Source organism: Saccoglossus kowalevskii, unplaced genomic scaffold, assembly GCF_978046115.1.
Source record: "Saccoglossus kowalevskii unplaced genomic scaffold, keSacKowa6.1 SCAFFOLD_212, whole genome shotgun sequence".
NCBI classification, from domain to species: Eukaryota; Metazoa; Hemichordata; class Enteropneusta; family Harrimaniidae; genus Saccoglossus; species Saccoglossus kowalevskii.
Genome location: NW_028188695.1, coordinates 22,289 through 40,915, shown reverse-complemented (window position 1 = coordinate 40,915; position 18,627 = coordinate 22,289). Strand labels below are relative to the sequence as shown.

The window sequence follows — 18,627 nt, the reverse complement described above, 5'->3', positions numbered from 1 at the left end:
TGAAGTCGTATTAATTTGTTATATTCACAAACCACTAATTGTACCATGAATGCAAATTATTAAATTAAAGATATCAGGGGACACTTTTGAGGTCATATTAAATTGTTATATTCATGACCAAGTAATGGTGACATAAATGCAAATTATTAAATTAAAAATATTAAAGGACACTTTTGAAGACATGGGGACACTTTTGAGGTCATATTAATTTGTTATATTCATGACCAAGTAATGGTGACATAAATGCAAATTATTAAATTATATATATTAAAAGACACTTTTGAAGACATGGGGACACTTTTGAGGTCATATTAATTTGTTATATTCATGAACAAGTAATGGTGACATAAATGCAAATTATTAAATTATATATATTAAAAGACACTTTTGAAGACATGGGGACACTTTTGAGGTCATATTAATTTGTTATATTTATGACCAAGTAATGGTGACATAAATGCAAATTATTAAATTATATATATTAAAAGACACTTTTGAAGACATGGGGACACTTTTGAGGTCATATTAATTTGTTATATTCATTAACAAGTAATGGTGACATAAATGCAAATTATTAAATTATATATATTAAAAGACACTTTTGAAGACATAGGGACACTTTTGAGGTCATATTAATTTGTTATATTCATGAACAAGTAATGGTGACATAAATGCAAATTATTAAATTATATATATTAAAAGACACTTTTGAAGACATAGGGACACTTTTGAGGTCATATTAATTTGTTATATTCATGAACAAGTAATGGGACATAAATGCAAATTATTAAATTAAAAATATTAAAAGACACTTTTGAAGACATGGGGACACTTTTGAGGTCATATTAATTTGTTATATTCATTAACCACTAATTGTACCATAAATGCAAATTATTAAATTAAAAATATCAGGGGACACTTTTGAAGACATGGGGACACTTTTGAGGTCATATTAATTTGTTATATTCATTAACAAGTAATGGTGACATAAATGCAAATTATTAAATTATATATATTAAAAGACACTTTTGAAGACATGGGGACACTTTTGAGGTCATATTAATTTGTTATATTCATTAACAAGTAATGGTGACATAAATGCAAATTATTAAATTATATATATTAAAGGACACTTTTGAAGACATGGGGACACTTTTGAGGTCATATTAATTTGTTATATTCATTAACAAGTAATGGTGACATAAATGCAAATTATTAAATTAAAAATATTAAGGGACACTTTTGAAGACATGGGGACACTTTTGAGGTCACATTAATTTGTTATATTTATGACCAAGTAATGGTGACATAAATGCAAATTATTAAATTAAATATATAAAAGGACACTTTTGAAGACATGGGGACACTTTTGAGGTCATATTAATTTGTTATATTCATTAACAAGTAATGGTGACATAAATGCAAATTCTTAAATTATATATATTAAAGGACACTTTTGAAGACATGGGGACACTTTTGAGGTCATATTAATTTGTTATATTCATGACCAAGTAATGGTGACATAAATGCAAATTATTAAATTAAAAATATTAAGGGACACTTTTGAAGACATGGGGACACTTTTGAGGTCATATTAATTTGTTATATTCATTAACAATTAATGGTGACATAAATGCAAATTATTAAATTATATATATTAAAGGACACTTTTGAAGACATGGGGACACTTTTGAGGTCATACTAATTTGTTATATTCATTAACAAGTAATGGTGACATAAATGCAAATTATTAAATTAAATATATTAAAGGACACTTTTGAAGACATGGGGACACTTTTGAGGTCATATTAATTTGTTATATTCATTAACAAGTAATGGTGACATAAATGCAAATTCTTAAATTATATATATTAAAGGACACTTTTGAAGACATGGGGACACTTTTGAGGTCATATTAATTTGATATATTCATTAACAAGTAATGGTGACATAAATGCAAATTATTAAATTAAATATATTAAAGGACACTTTTGAAGACATGGGGACACTTTTGAGGTCATATTAATTTGTTATATTCATTAACAAGTAATGGTGACATAAATGCAAATTCTTAAATTAAAAATATTAAAGGACACTTTTGAAGACATGGGGACACTTTTGAGGTCATATTAATTTGTTATATTCATGAACAAGTAATGGTGACATAAATGCAAATTATTAAATTAAAAATATTAAGGGACATTTTTGAAGACATGGGGACACTTTTGAGGTCATATTAATTTGTTATATTCATTAACAAGTAATGGTGACATAAATGCAAATTATTAAATTATATATATTAAAAGACACTTTTGAAGACATAGGGACACTTTTGAGGTCATATTAATTTGTTATATTCATGAACAAGTAATGGTGACATAAATGCAAATTATTAAATTAAAAATATTAAAAGACACTTTTGAAGACATGGGGACACTTTTGAGGTCATATTAATTTGTTATATCCATTAACAAGTAATGGTGACATAAATGCAAATTATTAAATTAAAAATATTAAAAGACACTTTTGAAGACATGGGAACAATTTTGAGGTCATATTAATTTGTTATATTCATGACCAAGTAATGGTGACATAAATGCAAATTATTAAATTAAAAATATTAAAGGACACTTTTGAAGACATGGGGACACTTTTGAGGTCATATTAATTTGTTATATTCATTAACAAGTAATGGTGACATAAATGCAAATTATTAAATTATAATATTAAAGGACACTTTTGAAGACATGGGGACACTTTTGAGGTCATACTAATTTGTTATATTCATTAACAAGTAATGGTGACATAAATGCAAATTATTAAATTAAATATATTAAAGGACACTTTTGAAGACATGGGGACACTTTTGAGGTCATATTAATTTGTTATATTCATTAACAAGTAATGGTGACATAAATGCAAATTATTAAATTATATATATTAAAGGACACTTTTGAAGACATGGGGACACTTTTGAGGTCATATTAATTTGTTATATTCATTAACAAGTAATGGTGACATAAATGCAAATTATTAAATTATATATATTAAAGGACACTTTTGAAGACATGGGGACACTTTTGAGGTCATATTAATTTGTTATATTCATTAACAAGTAATGGTGACATAAATGCAAATTATTAAATTAAAAATATTAAAGGACACTTTTGAAGACATGGGGACACTTTTGAGGTCATATTAATTTGTTATATTCATTAACAAGTAATGGTGACATAAATGCAAATTATTAAATTAAAAATATTAAGGGACACTTTTGAAGACATGGGGACACTTTTGAGGTCATATTAATTTGTTATATTCATGACCAAGTAATGGTGACATAAATGCAAATTATTAAATTAAAAATATTAAGGGACACTTTTGAAGACATGGGGACACTTTTGAGGTCATATTAATTTGTTATATTCATTAACAATTAATGGTGACATAAATGCTAATTATTAAAATAAACTATTAAGGGACACTTTTGAAGTCATGGAGACAATTTTGAAGTCATTCTCAGGGCCACCCAACTCCTACAAAATGAGATGAGTGGTACCAATAAAATGTATGAGAAAAAGATTGAGCAAGTGCAATTATTTTTATTGCAAATTTAACAACTTTTATTCAAAATTTTTTCACAGCACATGGTTGTTACAGTGGCATGAATGAACTAATACATTGTTCTCAAAACTTGACAAACTCTGTGAATGGTACATGTAACGCTAACGTCTGTTGCAAACTCTTCTTCGTTTCCAATCCTGCACTTTAGTTACTAGAATTATAAACTTATATTTCAACCACTCAAAATGCATTACTGACAATTTCACAACTCAAAAGATAATTTATGTTTTTCTTCTAATAATTCTATCACTCCCAAAAATAATTATTTTTTCATGGATTGTGGTAATGTCTGATGAACCTATTGAAGTCTGGCTTTTCCCACCTGATGACAAAACAGAGATAATTTTGTTAATGAATTCTCTCAAGTGTTGGTATAAGATACAATAGAATTCAAGCAGATTTGCATTTACATGTAGTTACCTTATCTTTTTAGCATCTCTGTTTGCTGGCAAAGATCATCGGCTGTTTTTCATGATATACCATTCTTTCTTGCCACTAGAAATGCTATTGCTTCTTTAAGCAAGAAATCTTGCACAAATCTGGTTGCAAAACTGTAAATAAGGCAGTAACATCTATTATAAATACATAGGTACGTTTTATGAAAAATAACATAGTGACACTATTATAAGCTTCCCTGTGGTATAGTATAAATGCTATAAATATATTATAATCAACATGCATTGAACACCTTGCAACATGTAATAAATTTTTGCTTAATAAACATTTTCCTTATTATAAACCTGGGCTAAAATAAAAAAGTAACTCATTACATTGGTGAATCAATCACTTCCTCCATCATTACAATTTGGGGGGGGGGGAGTGTACACAAAAATCTTGTACACACCTCAAAAATATTGAAAAATAAAATAGTACATGTATCATAAATATATCACGTAACAAGCAGTAGCACAAACAAGAATACAGTTTCAAATAAAAAAAGAAATACATATCACCCCAAATGTGAACATTTACAAGAGTATGCAATGACAAAAACAATTTTACACTGGGAGACACTATCAGAAATTTTCATTGGCAAGTTTACAATCAGCTTGCAAAATGATACATTGATGCTTGGATATAATAGTTAATAAGCTAGCATTGGATAAATGATGCATATTATACAAAACTAAATACCTTTCCGTCATTCTCTTCAGCAAAATATATTTTTCACTCCAGTTGAAGGAGGAGTTGTTCTGAAACAAAAGAATAGCCTTTTCAAATATCTTTATACACATATTGGGGAGAAGGCATTGACAAAAAGATTTCTGAGGTTCTTTATAGATCTTGCTTCCTACATACAATTTTCTTTTCAAACGTTTTTTTGTAATTTCCACACAAGACACTTTCCAATCATTCATGCATACATGCCCCATTGTAGTAACAGGCAGAATAATTTTACTACTCATATTTCATAACAGTTGTCACATATTCTTACTGGTATTTGTATGCAGTAACTGCTATAATCATACAAAATTAAGGGTTTCCTTTTACAATATGTTGAATTGAACAGTGTACTTTTTTATAAAGTCTTTGTGCCTAATTAGGTGGTTTTGCAATTTGTATGTAATTTGTAGAAGGATTTAGCAACAAAATGTTTCCCATATGTGTTTTTATTTTGTATGTATTCCTATGGAGAAAATAAAATGCTTGAAATTCCAAATAGATGGAAACATGTGTTTTACCTATATGGCATTAATTCAAAATGAAATCGGCTTTCACTCAGTATGCAATGGAATGCTTCTGTCCATATTCTGAATTACAAATATTTCAACCTTTTTAAATATGTATACTGTACTTGTATCAAAAGTGCATCTTTAACAGTAGACCATATAAAACCTGAAACAGTACATTTTTTGTATGATATGTACTCAGAACTTTAATTCAATTATTGAGTTTTTCACTGTTAAATACAGCACTGATGTAAGGACAAACAACTTCAACAGAACAATTCATTGTCACTGATTTAGTTCCCATCCAGTCTTAATAGACTGACATGCCATGATAAATAATAGATTTTAAGTATTTAGCATGGTGAAAATATGGCAACATGTGACCTCATTAATTATGAAACAGATACCTGAAAGCTTGGGTCCAACTGATACTACTTGTGGCTTTAATTATTCATATTAAGATATTTGAAATTGATTCTAATGGAAACTTACAACTGCTTTGCATGGTTGTGTTGTAGTTTTTCGTTATGGTATTCTTTCTACAGCAAACTTTGTTCATTTGGTAAGAACACTTTTATTTACTTTCTTCAAACATGACTTTGAACACTGGCAAGAGGAACTATAGATAGAAAAAGAAGGAGATAGTAGTTGAGCAAAACTACAACTTTTAAAGGAAAGAGTATATGTCAAACAAATTCATAAATTGAATGTTGCTATGAATATCTGCATGATTGGAAGCAATCACTTTTACATGATTTAAGAAACTTTAAAGGCATTGATTATTAGAACTGATGCAGAGCAATCTGATTATGGGGGGGGTTATATGCTGTCATACTGGTTTACATTTTGTGCATGTATGTGTGCACAGTAACTGGTTGGCTATAACAATGTATTCGCACCTGAAGATAAAAACATAGTTGAACTCTGGTGACTTTACCCTTTGCTATATAATGTTATTCCTCTATCATAGTTGAATATGCATTGTCATAATCAATTTTGAATTAAAACAAGTTTTTTGAATGAAACAGCAGTGGGAATGCTCTTAATAATATAAATATCTTACAAAAACATTGCTGTCTAATTTGTTTAATTATTTTAAGCTTTATTCAAAGAAATTCTGATATTTTAGTATAAAAACAAATGCCTCATCTCTGAAAAAAAGTGCTGCATTTAGACACGAATAAATTCATAAAACATACAAGATAACAGAATATCTTAGCTGGCTTTTGTCCAAGTATTTTGTACAGGTGTCTGTCAAAAATTAATGATTCACTGAGACAAATATGAACTGCCTTATCATATGTGACTACTGTATTGTTTGAATAACTATCATTTCGCATTTATCAAGATCTGCTTTGTATGTAAATCAAATCAAACAGTTGGTTGGTGTCCAGTGAAAAGTGAAGTCAACAATACTGTTACCTCCTAAGAATCTACATTTTCAAACACTGCAATCTTTGTTTTTGAAGTACATTTTTAAATTATTATTATAAAAGCTATATCATTCTGTTCTAATAGCTGAAACAAATTCCTGTGAATTTTAATTATAAAAATTTATACAATTCAACAAAACATTTTTTTGTCGTTTGAACTTTATTTTTGAGTACAATTTTTCTTTCAAAATGTGGATGCAACTTTTTGCTTTTTATGTATTTTAGCATTGTTTTTGTTTTGATAACTTTGGACTTAACAGATTTTCTTTTGACTGCAGATCTGGATCAAAAGTTTGGCACCCAATTCATAGGAGTGCTTATATTGATTTTCTGACATCTTGTTTTCTGTGAAGATTTTATTGGTAGGTTTGCAAATGTGTATCAGACTGTGCAAAAACTCTTTCATGAGTTGGTTTTAAAACCCAGTCTAGTATTCCCATGGGATTTGGGAGATACCGAAAAAACTCTAGAATTTTGACCGCTCTAGAAATTCATACGCCGGTGTTTTTGGCGAGTTTTCGTAATTTTAAGACCTCCGAAATTTCGACCCTGCCCGGAAATGCCGGTTTTAGCGACTCTGAAAATTCGACCAAACTTTCATATTCCGGAGCTCTTGGTAATTTGCACCAACTCTGTCAGATTACGGGGTTTCTGTACTCCTGTACTCGTCGAGTGTGAGCGAGGTCAGGTTTGCCTTCACGTAATTTGCATGAACTAAAATAACATTGAAGTCACATGCATTTATTTTTATATCTATGAAATTTATTATTTAATAAAAACAAGTCATTGAAAATGACACAGTCCCCGTTAAGTTCTCTTTGTGCTCGTCATATTAAAGCGGAGGGGTTGTCGCGAGCATGTCCTTGAAACTTGAGTTCCCAGTGGCGTATACAACAGATTGTTTATTTACATCAAAACACGCGTTTCGTGTCATAGTAATATGGCCAAAATAAAAACAGCCGTTATTCAGCCATCTTTGATCTGATTATGAAACACACTGATATGTATGATGTATGTGCCAAATACGAATGAAAATGGTACATAAATTGTGGAAATATAGTAGTAAGGCCAAAAAGTCAGATGGCTGTCAATCGGCCATCCTTGACCAGATTTTGAAACAAATTGTCATGGACATGCATCCTAACATGTATAAAGTACATGTATGTGCCAAATTTGAATGAAAACTGACAGAGCACGTCCAAGATACCGCATAAAAAAACAAAAACAAGATGCCTGCCAGTCGACCATCTTTGATCCAATTGCGAAGTAAATCGTCATGGACATGTATCCTAACATGTATAATCTATGTACCAGGTTTGAATGACAACTGACAAAGCATGTCCAAAATACAACATTTTCAAAAAACAAGATGGCTGCCAGTCGGCCATTTTGAATTGAATCGCTAAACCACTGCATGTGCATATGTCCCACATAAAGTACTAGGCACATGCAAAGAATGAACCGAATCGGTCCACAGGATTCTGAAATATGACGGACATAAGAACAGTCGGACGGACAGACTCAGGAACTCACGGACAAACGGATGGACGGAGATCGAATTATAAGTCCCCGTTTTCGGACTTCTCCGAACGGGGACTAAAAACATCAGAGTTTGTATTTGCTTTTGAAATAACAATCACAATCTGTATTTGCTCTTAAAAAGGTTGATCCAGAATAAAACCGGACGCAACGTTTTTGCTGGTCGTTGAGAAAAACAATTTGCATATAAAGCAAAGGACAGCCCCCATTGCGTGAATCTGGTTATGTGATTGCTTAGACGCTTGACTTGTGTCATCGTCAAATAAGTCAAAATTTACAGACGTGGGCGACCAAAGAGTACAGTATGATTATTACTAGAACGAGTACAGAAATTTCACGAATGTAAGCAGAATGTCCTCGCAGGGAGCTGTAATGAGCGGGGTGTCTATTTCCTGGAGTACGTTTTACATCGGCCAAGCTCCCATGCATTTTAAACACTCGGTATGGAATAAAACAAAAATTTTGTAAGTAAATAAATCGGAAACTAAGCTTGCAAGCTTCCAACTTTAACACTTATTTGACTTCCCGGTTTGCGTATTTTGAAGCGACATAGGCCTATTCGCAGTTTATTTTCCCTCATGTAGACGCCGCCAAAAATCACATTTCAGTGATTTTCCAAACGACAGCGTCTGGTAATACCAGTCTCGCACATTTGGGACGGAGTCAAACACATCCGCCCGGACATCCGCATAACCAATGCACTGGATGGCAGTGAGAATAGCCTCACACAGAACGAACAGGCTGTTTGTGGAGGGACTGTGGTTCGAGGTGTTCACCGACATCCGCAATATATATATACATCCTCCAAAAACAGATACCGTTACAATCAAAGTTTATTGTTTTGAATAAAATAAAGTTGCATTTTTTTCAATGATTTACATCATGATGAATTCATACCAACAATAACAGTTTTATTTATTTATTAACACAATAACTGCAGATACTGTAATGACAGTGGCACTCTATCAATAACTGTAAGACTACTGTAAACAAGCAGCCTATCGGCTGAGATAGCTCCGCTGTTAGCAATGCACATTTCAATTAAAGAACTGAAGACATCATTAGAAAATGAACAATATGAATAGTATCAAAGCAATCGGACTTACAGTTTTTAACAAGAAGTCGAAAATATCACTTTTTACCAAAAATTACAAAAATATTCACCAAAATTAGAGAATTGAAGATATCATCACAAAATGAACAAATCTGAGAAAGGTCCACATGTAGTACCTATATATGTAATATCAAAGCAATCGGACTTACAGTTTTCAACAAGAAGTCGAAAATATCACTTTTTACCAAAAATGGCAAAAATATTCACCAAAATTAGAGAATTGAAGATATCATCACAAAATGAACAAATCTGAGAAAGGTCCACATGTAGTACCTATATATGTAATATCAAAGCAATCGGACTTGCGGTTTTTAACAAGAAGTCGAAAATATCACTTTTTACCAAAAATGACAAAAATATTCACCAAAATTAGAGAATTGAAGATATCATCACGAAATGAACAAATCTGAGAGAGGTCCACATGTAGTACCTATATATGTAGTATCAAAGCAATTGGACTTGCGGTTTTTAACAAGAAGTCGAAAATATCACTTTTTACCAAAAATGACAAAAATATTCACCAAAATTAGAGAATTAAAGATATCATTACAAAATGAACAAATCTGAGAGAGGTCCACATGTAGTACCTATATATGTAATATCAAAGTAATTGCACTTGCGGTTTTTAACAAGAAGTCGAAAATATCACTTTTTACCAAAAAATGACAAAAATATTCACCAACAGCGGAGCTAAAAAGGACATTTACAAATTTCATTGATCACTCAAAATGTAATCTTAGCTAAGGTCTATAACTTATTAGTAAACTTTATTTATATCTTGTGTAAATTAGGTCATGTAGGTCGTGACCCCTAGCTGAACATGTACCGCACGTTATTGCAAAGAAATTTGTCCGTACTATCGTTGTTTATTCCACTTTTTAAGAAATCCAAAAAGCTTCCCATGTTATTCCAAAACGACCAATATTTCTTCCAAAATTTCGTCCACTTATTGTTTCATTTTGTGAGTCTAAAAATTCGACTATCAAAGAAAACCAACTGATTAAAACTGGTCGAAATTTTTACGAGTTTTTACGGTACATTACCATTGATATTTTTATAAGATAAATGATTTACTTCATTGAACACAAACAACAATGCATATTCCCACTGGGATCAGTGACCTTTGAATGTGTATCACCAGTGATCAGTCAAGTAGAAACAGTCGAAATATTTTATCAGATTTTCCCAATTTTTGCATGATTTTTTTACACAGGTCATCTGTCATTTGAACTAAGGCAAGATTTTATATTGGCGAATTAGGTGACTGAGTTTAATAAAGTTTGGAATAGAATTAGTGAAGTTATTGTGCACACATTGACAATTATTAACGATGACGACAACATCGACGACAGACATTCTCCCCTCAATATATCTTTCCCTTCCATCTTTGATGATACGGGCAAGGTAATAATAGCATTACGACTGCTGTTTATTAAATTACATTTGTGTGTTTCTGGTAATAAAACAATTTCATGGTGAGCGACATTTGTTATCAGACAATTGCATGCTGTTGGCAAAAATATAAACAAGTGACAGCCTATTTGTACATGAATGGGTTTAAAAATAAAACAATCAGTAATTTTGAGGGGAGTGGTTGCTGCAGCAATGAACAAATTACATGCTTTGCATCAGTTAATAATCAACTGCCCTTATTACTTATTACAAAAAATTATAAATTATATTAGTAAATCAAGTTAATACAGAATAACTTGCAAATAATTGTGGCAAGCACAATAAAATAGTGAATCATAGACAGCACAACTATCAATGAAATGGTTCTGTCAAGTCTAGAATCAAAGAAAGCTTTGAAATTGGACACACATTAAAAAATATTTGTACTTGAAAACTAATTATGCAAATCAGGTTTTTACATTGTCCTAGAGCATCTATGTACCAAATTCATTGAAATGCAATAAATAATATTTGAGATATCAGTGAAAAAGCTGAAAATTAACTAATTATGCAAATTAGGTAATTAGTATGTACTGATATTACCCTAAAAACTATCAGGTCTGTGCAGTTTCCTATGACATATATCTACCAAGTTTTATTGAAATGTGATGATTAAATTAATACTTGGGATATCAGTTGAAAAGCCGAAAATTGACTAATCATTATGCAAATTAGGTAATTAATATGTATTGTTTTTACCAAAACCTAATCAAATATGCAAATTTGCCCTGAGCATTTAGTTTCATCACCAACGTCTTAATGTTTTGTTTTTTGTTTCAGACCATCATTTTTTTCTTGTCTATATGGTTGTTTTAAAGGTAGAACCCTATCAGCGTCTGCTATGAAATATATTCAGGGATTGGACCCAAGGAAGCAATTGAATACTCTATTTTAACTTAGAATTATCAAAAACTCCACACCCTGGTAGGGAGAAGCCTATCTCCCCCCTTTGGTGGTGCCGCTGAATTGCAGTGTGCCCTCTTGCAGTTTTTTTCTAGAAAAACCTGTGTTATATTAAAATGATTAATATTATAACACTTAATCTGCACAATGTTTTATTACCTGTATGCTATTAACTCATTATGGTTACAAGAATTAATTAATCAATTTTGAGATGACCTGCTTATCACCTGTCTCTCTCTTTAGCACGAGTTGTGCTGGTTGGGTCAGATAGAGAGAACCACTGATATACTTTCTTTTTTATATTAGCATTTCCACTTTATACATGTTAGTGTCAACCAAGGTTTATTTTTTTCCTGTCAGCTTTGTTTTAGCTTGCAGCTTTATTATAACCTTGTCATTTATTTCATATAATGTAGAAGTATGCTTTGCTATATTTCGATGCAACATTGTGCTGCTTCAAAACTTGTTTTACTGGCTTTACTACAAATTTCATTTACCAAAATAATCAATTAGAAAACGCTTGCCTACTTTCAAGTGTTGGAAACATATTTTGTAGATTCCACTTAAGATAAAAAAAATATTAAAAAATAGAGGTATGTATGAGGGTCTAAAAACTAACTCTGCGACGTGATTGTGCGACTCACCGAATGTCGATTATTGCACTCTGTGACAGGATCGCAGTGTCATTCTGCGAAGAGCACGATTCCCATTGGTTGGTTGGTCGAAAAGCATGAATCTCAATGGTCGATCGATGTAAGGGTACACAGCATGCCTTATAGAAATGTTTAGTTTTAAATGGTTATTTCGCCGACATGCCGCACGGTTCGGTAATCAGCAAGTATTTAACAATGATTTATTAACATATATACATGTAACATCTCCCGGAGGGGATGAAAGGGGTTACAAAACACATGCACGTTGGTGTTGGCTGCCTTATTACGGTGTAACATCAGGGAGCTGGTAACATTAACCCCATCTTGAAGCTTTAAAGCCAGTAGAGCGTGAAGTATGTTTCACATGATGTTACGTTCTTTTTTTTGTCATTAGCAAGTATAATTTGTTATGACTATATTCATCATTTTGAATTCCCAAATAAAGCGTGTAGTGGGTCAAACTGTTTCTAGGTAATCAATATCGTTTTATTAAAAATATTAAGAGAGAAAAAACGTAAAGCTGTGTGAATGGATTGAAACTACTGCTGAAGATAGAAAACTAAAACGGCAGTGTCAACGGAAAATTAGATGGTTGCACGCTCTCTGCATAAACGGAAACAATGGCTTTGTTTATTTGGGTGATGTTGACGAGCAACAGATTTCCTGTACTCACTTCCTCGTCTGATCAGCGGCCCTCAACAGTCTCACGTATCGGTGTCGTCATCGGTTAAGTAGTTGAAACTCTTTCGCGTTGATGCAAATATTTCAGCCTAATCGCCCCTTTCGAACCACTCGCGAGGTTGGTCATAATATGATCTAGACGTGCTTGCAGTCTGTTGCTATTCCGATGAAAAACGTGTGAAAAGTACTTTGTGTTCCACTCGCTTTGAAGCCACCGCCTATGCTAATGAGCATAGTCGTCGGGACTAAGCCTTACAACTCTAAGATGGCGATAACGTTACACCGTAAATAGGCAGTCAAAACCAATGTGCACGTTACACTATTTAATTTTTCTAATCACCGTAAACCATGTGTCATTTGTTTGGTCCCACAATGTGTCCTCCATGTGCTTGCCGATCACGGAACAGTGCGGCATGTCTCCGGTACATAGTGTTTACACACTTTTTTTACCATACCATTTTTACCATTTAAAACTTAATTTTTTATAAGGCATGCGGTGAACATCGACCATTGGGATTCACGCTGTTCGACCCACCAACCAATAGGAATCGTGCTTTTCGCAGAGTGACACTGCCTTCCTGTTGCAGAGTGCAATAATCAACATTCCGCGAGTCGCACAATCGCGTCGCAGAGTTAGTTTTTAGACCGCCACGCCATACATACATGAAAAATAACTATAATGGACACACTAGTGATTGATCATGCGAAAAGCAATCATAATGAAACTACAGTATATGTCAACAAATTTAAAGAAACAAAATGTGCAATGATATTGGTAATCTTGCTGTCAAAATAATCAAACAAAACATCTATATTTATCTATGTATATATTTTCATTGAGAATGTGCCAATTAAACTAAAAATTAATTTATACATGTAGTTACGAAAGACAAATTGTTCAGACAACTTACCTCTTCATCAGAATCTTTAACATAAGGCCGTTGAACATACTGATTATTTGGTCTTGCAAAAAAAGCTTCAAAACGAGTCATTTCTGAAAATACACAATATTAGTCTTTTTAACAAAATTACCAAACAAGAACACAAAATGTGTTCCCACTAGAGATGATGGAATGGACATTTGTAGAATAAAATAATATAATAAATCATTAATCAACAAGTCATTGAAAATGACACAGTCCTTGTTAAATTTTTGAAAGTTCTCTTTGTGCTCGTCATATTAAAGTGGAGGGGTTGTCGCGAGCATGTCCTTGAAACTTGAGTCCCAAGTGGTGAATACAACAGATTGTTTATTTACATCAAATTCGAAAATGTGTTGTGTGATGACCCCTCCGGTTTAAGACATAGTAAAGAAAAACATAGATCACAAGTGAAAGCATGTCCAAGTTATCACATTTCCAACAAACAGTCAGCCAAATTTAATCAAATTTCAAATTGAATTGACATGTACATGTATTCATTTATGACATGCTAAATATCAATGAAAATGCTACATGGGTGACAGAGATATAGTAATATGGCCGCAAATAAAAACAGCCGTTATTCGGCCATCTTTGATCTAATTATGAAACAAAGTGACATGTCTGATGTATGTGCCAATTATGAATGAAAATGGTACATAAATCTTGGAAATATAGTAGTAAGGCCAAAAAGTCAGATGGCTGTCAATCAGCCATCCTTGATCCGATTTTGAAACAAATTGTCATGGACAAGTATCTTTACATGTATAAAGTATATGCAAAATCATGTCCATTTTGAATCGTATCGCTAAATGTTGGCATGTGCATACATGTATGTCCCAAATAAAGTACTAGGCATGCAAAGAATGAACAGAATCGATCCAAAGATTCTGAAATATTACCTTGCACGGATGACGCACAGACGGACGAACGGATGCACAGACGGTCAGAGGACATGTGTCTCAACATGTATAATCTATGTACCAAATTTGAATGAAAACTGACAAAGCATGTCCAAAATACAACATTTTCAAAAAATCAAGATAGCTGCCAGTTGGCCATTTTTATTGAATTGCTAAACCACTGCATGTGCATATGTCCCACATAAACTAGGCACATGCAAAGAATGAACAGAATCGGTCCAAAGGATTCTGAAATATGACCTCAGACGGACGACGCACAGACGGACGAACGGATGCACAGACGGTCAGAGGACATGTGTCTCAACATGTATAATCTATGTACCAAATTTGAATGAAAACTGACAAAGCATGTCCAAAATACAACATTTTCAAAAAATCAAGATGGCTGCCAGTTGGCCATTTTTCATCAAATTGCTAAACCACTGCATGTGCATATGTCCCACATAAAGTACTAGGCACATGCAAAGAATGAAAAAAATCGATTCAAAGGATTCTGAAATATGACTCCGAACAGACGGACGGACGGGGACCAAATTATAAGTCCCCGTAATCTGACTTTGTCCGAATGGGGACTAATAATTCAATAAAAGATTCTGAGTCCGGCTACAGTCTGTTTTTCCAACTTTTGCCGAAGTGAAACTGCACCACTAAACGGCAGACAATGAGGAGAAGCCATGCAAGTGCAATGCACTGAATACAATAAAAACTCACTGTTGTAAAATTATTCCGTTTTACATGTGTGTAATTTAAAGTCAGGATTTTGTCTGAGAATTAAATCGATCAATGAATAAAGCAAACATTTAATTGTACAACAAGCTTTTCTTCTATTTCTCTCGCCATAGATGATTCAATTTTAAAATTTCACTACATATACCGGTATTCATACAGAGCATTACAAATACATAAACCACCTGAAAATTGGACACTTAATATGAGTACATGTACCTACTTAAACACATCAAATTACCAAGTGAGTAAAAATCAGCCCGTTTTCTGGACCTATTATTATGGATATTAATTAGCAGAGCAATTTCAAGACAGTTTAGATAATTGTATGAACTGTTATTTAATAACTACATAGTTAAAAATCTAAGAACGCTAAGGAAGATTTTCTGTGTGCTGAGAGCATTTATTTTTGATTGTGGTTGGTAGTTTGATTAATTCCAACAAGTTTAATTAAAATCAGATTTTATTGAGATATGAAGATCACCTTTGCAAATGAGGTAACTAATGAGCATTACTTTAATCAAATTATTTGTGTTGTGTTGTCCCAGATCATCTATGTACCAAATTTCATTGAAATGCAAAAATTGGTTCTCAAGATAATGGTGGGACAAACATACACACATAAAGCAGGGTGACTGCAAAAACATCTATTGCTTCACAATATTATTGTTAAATTTGGTGCAACCAAATGCTGGAATAAATTACAATTTTCAAAATGCATCAAAATAAAAAAACACTATTTTATCATGATTCATATTACATGGACAAAATTTTTTTTCTTGACTTGCAAAATGCCATATACAGAATTTTTTTTAATCATAAAGATATAACAATCATTAGAGAAATGCACAACATAAAATAAAATAAATATCCCATCCCAACAAACAAACAAAATAGGTAGTCTCTGCCTATTTTCAATCTAAGTACACATACTTGTAGAAGTGCATGTGTACATGATGTGCAACATGTTTTATATGTGGATGTGAAGCTTGAAATATGATTGCTCGAGGCATGTCAGAGATATACCGGGGTACATGTAGCTCTGGAACAGCCACCAAACGGCCATATTAAATCTGAACAAGAAACAAAAGGATGTGCATGAATATCCCCATTATATAAAATGTGTGTTTTATTTTTATAGATCTGGTTCCGAAATGACAGACATGCTTGAATTTAATGAATTTTTGGCATTAAAATGGTTGCCATCGTAATTTAGATTATGATTAATTATCTCAAAATATATGAAGTCACTGTATTATTGCATGTATGAAGTTTGAGATATACCGGAAGCTGTAAACTGACAGATTGACGGACTGGACACGGAAGTGCACGGAAGTAAAATTTATAAAAGTCAGCGTTTTCTGACTTTATTCAAACAAGGACCAATGAGATGATGAGGTGTGGACATAGTTGTGGACGAAGGACCAACAAAAAACATTGTAATTTTGATTCAAATGAGTCATACAGCTAAGTGGCAAGTAAATTGACCATATCCAAAAATTGGCGACTAGACTTGATGTTGCCAGTTGATTGCCGGATAGCTCCAAACTCCTTTTCCAAAAAACAATTTTCGATAATTATTACTGGTTGATTTATTATACGAAATTTATGGTAATGAATAAATCGGAAACTTTTCGTTGTGGTAAAGATTAATGCTGATGTGTCATATTTTAAAGTCTATCACAGGCGTTTGATCGCTGAGCCGTTACCACCACAGTCCCGGATTACCGGGATCACACGCACTTAAGTTGAGCATAGAAAATACGGTATACAGCACAATCGCTGACATACGAGTGTACACGGTTTCTAGTATCAACCATATTGTCAAATAATACAATTAAATGCCACAACTTACCGTCAGTGAATGATATATAGTCATGCAGCGACACTGAAAACCGGCCATACTACGAACTAGAAATATCCCATAATGTCTTCTCTATGCCCCCCTAAGCTAGTGAAAAATTGCGACGTGAATTTCGCACCAGTGTCGGATGATAAAATGATATTGAAAGTTAAAACAACGATTAAAGTGAGGGAATAATCACTAAAGAACCGCAAAACAGATTCGTAATGTGCATAATATAAATATTAACAACTTTATACTAGAATATAAATACAAGTATTCTTAGATTATGCGGCAATCAATTTCAACAGAAAATAGGGGGACACTTTTGAAGTCAAGGACACGTTTGAAGTCTTAACATATATGTTAAGACTTCAAAAGTGTCCCTGACTTCAAAAGTGTCCCAGAGCGTATATGCAGTAAGATAGGGGGTTATGCTCGGTGTGTATCCCATGTGACGATGTAGTAAGTCAGCATAGTGAAATGACAGCAATGCTAGCAGACACTAAACACCGAAGGGATATATAGTTTATTATATAAATATTAAGTTATAAATAAATGATATATACAGGTCGTATGATGTAACCTACAAAATAGTTTTAACAAACACAAAAAATATTATTTATAATTTAATATTTATAACATATTAAAGTTTCGTTTAGAGATTGCTAAGATTTAGTGACTAAGGCTAATTTGAAAGTGTGATGAAAATTAGTTCATATATGTATTTCTAGTGCGTGCAAAATAAATGCAAATTATTAAATTAAAAATATTAAGTGACTCTTTTGAAGTCATATTAATTTGTTATATTCATGAACAAGTAATGGTGACATATATGCAAATTATTAAATTAAATATATTAAGGGACACTTTTGAAGACACAGGTCACTTTTGAAGTCGTATTAATTTGTTATATTCACAAACCACTAATTGTACCATGAATGCAAATTATTAAATTAAAGATATCAGGGGACACTTTTGAGGTCATATTAAATTGTTATATTCATGACCAAGTAATGGTGACATAAATGCAAATTATTAAATTAAAAATATTAAAGGACACTTTTGAAGACATGGGGACACTTTTGAGGTCATATTAATTTGTTATATTCATGACCAAGTAATGGTGACATAAATGCAAATTAT

General features: G+C 32.3%; 2 long non-coding RNA genes across 2 annotated transcripts; both read right to left on the bottom strand.

Annotated features, from left to right (window-relative positions):
• Nucleotides 1-3,923: 3,923 nt before the first annotated feature.
• On the bottom strand, nt 3,924-4,793 carry LOC146725383 (uncharacterized). The gene is made up of 3 exons (XR_014928810.1): nt 4,759-4,793; nt 4,045-4,175; nt 3,924-3,946 (listed from the first exon to the last, which is right to left on the bottom strand). It is a non-coding gene; the product is annotated as an uncharacterized LOC146725383 (long non-coding RNA).
• Nucleotides 4,794-5,866: 1,073 nt separating this feature from the next.
• On the bottom strand, nt 5,867-17,580 carry LOC146725382 (uncharacterized). Its single transcript, XR_014928808.1, has 2 exons — nt 17,494-17,580; nt 5,867-5,913 (listed from the first exon to the last, which is right to left on the bottom strand). It is a non-coding gene; the product is annotated as an uncharacterized LOC146725382 (long non-coding RNA).
• Between the last annotated feature and the right edge of the window lie 1,047 nt (nt 17,581-18,627).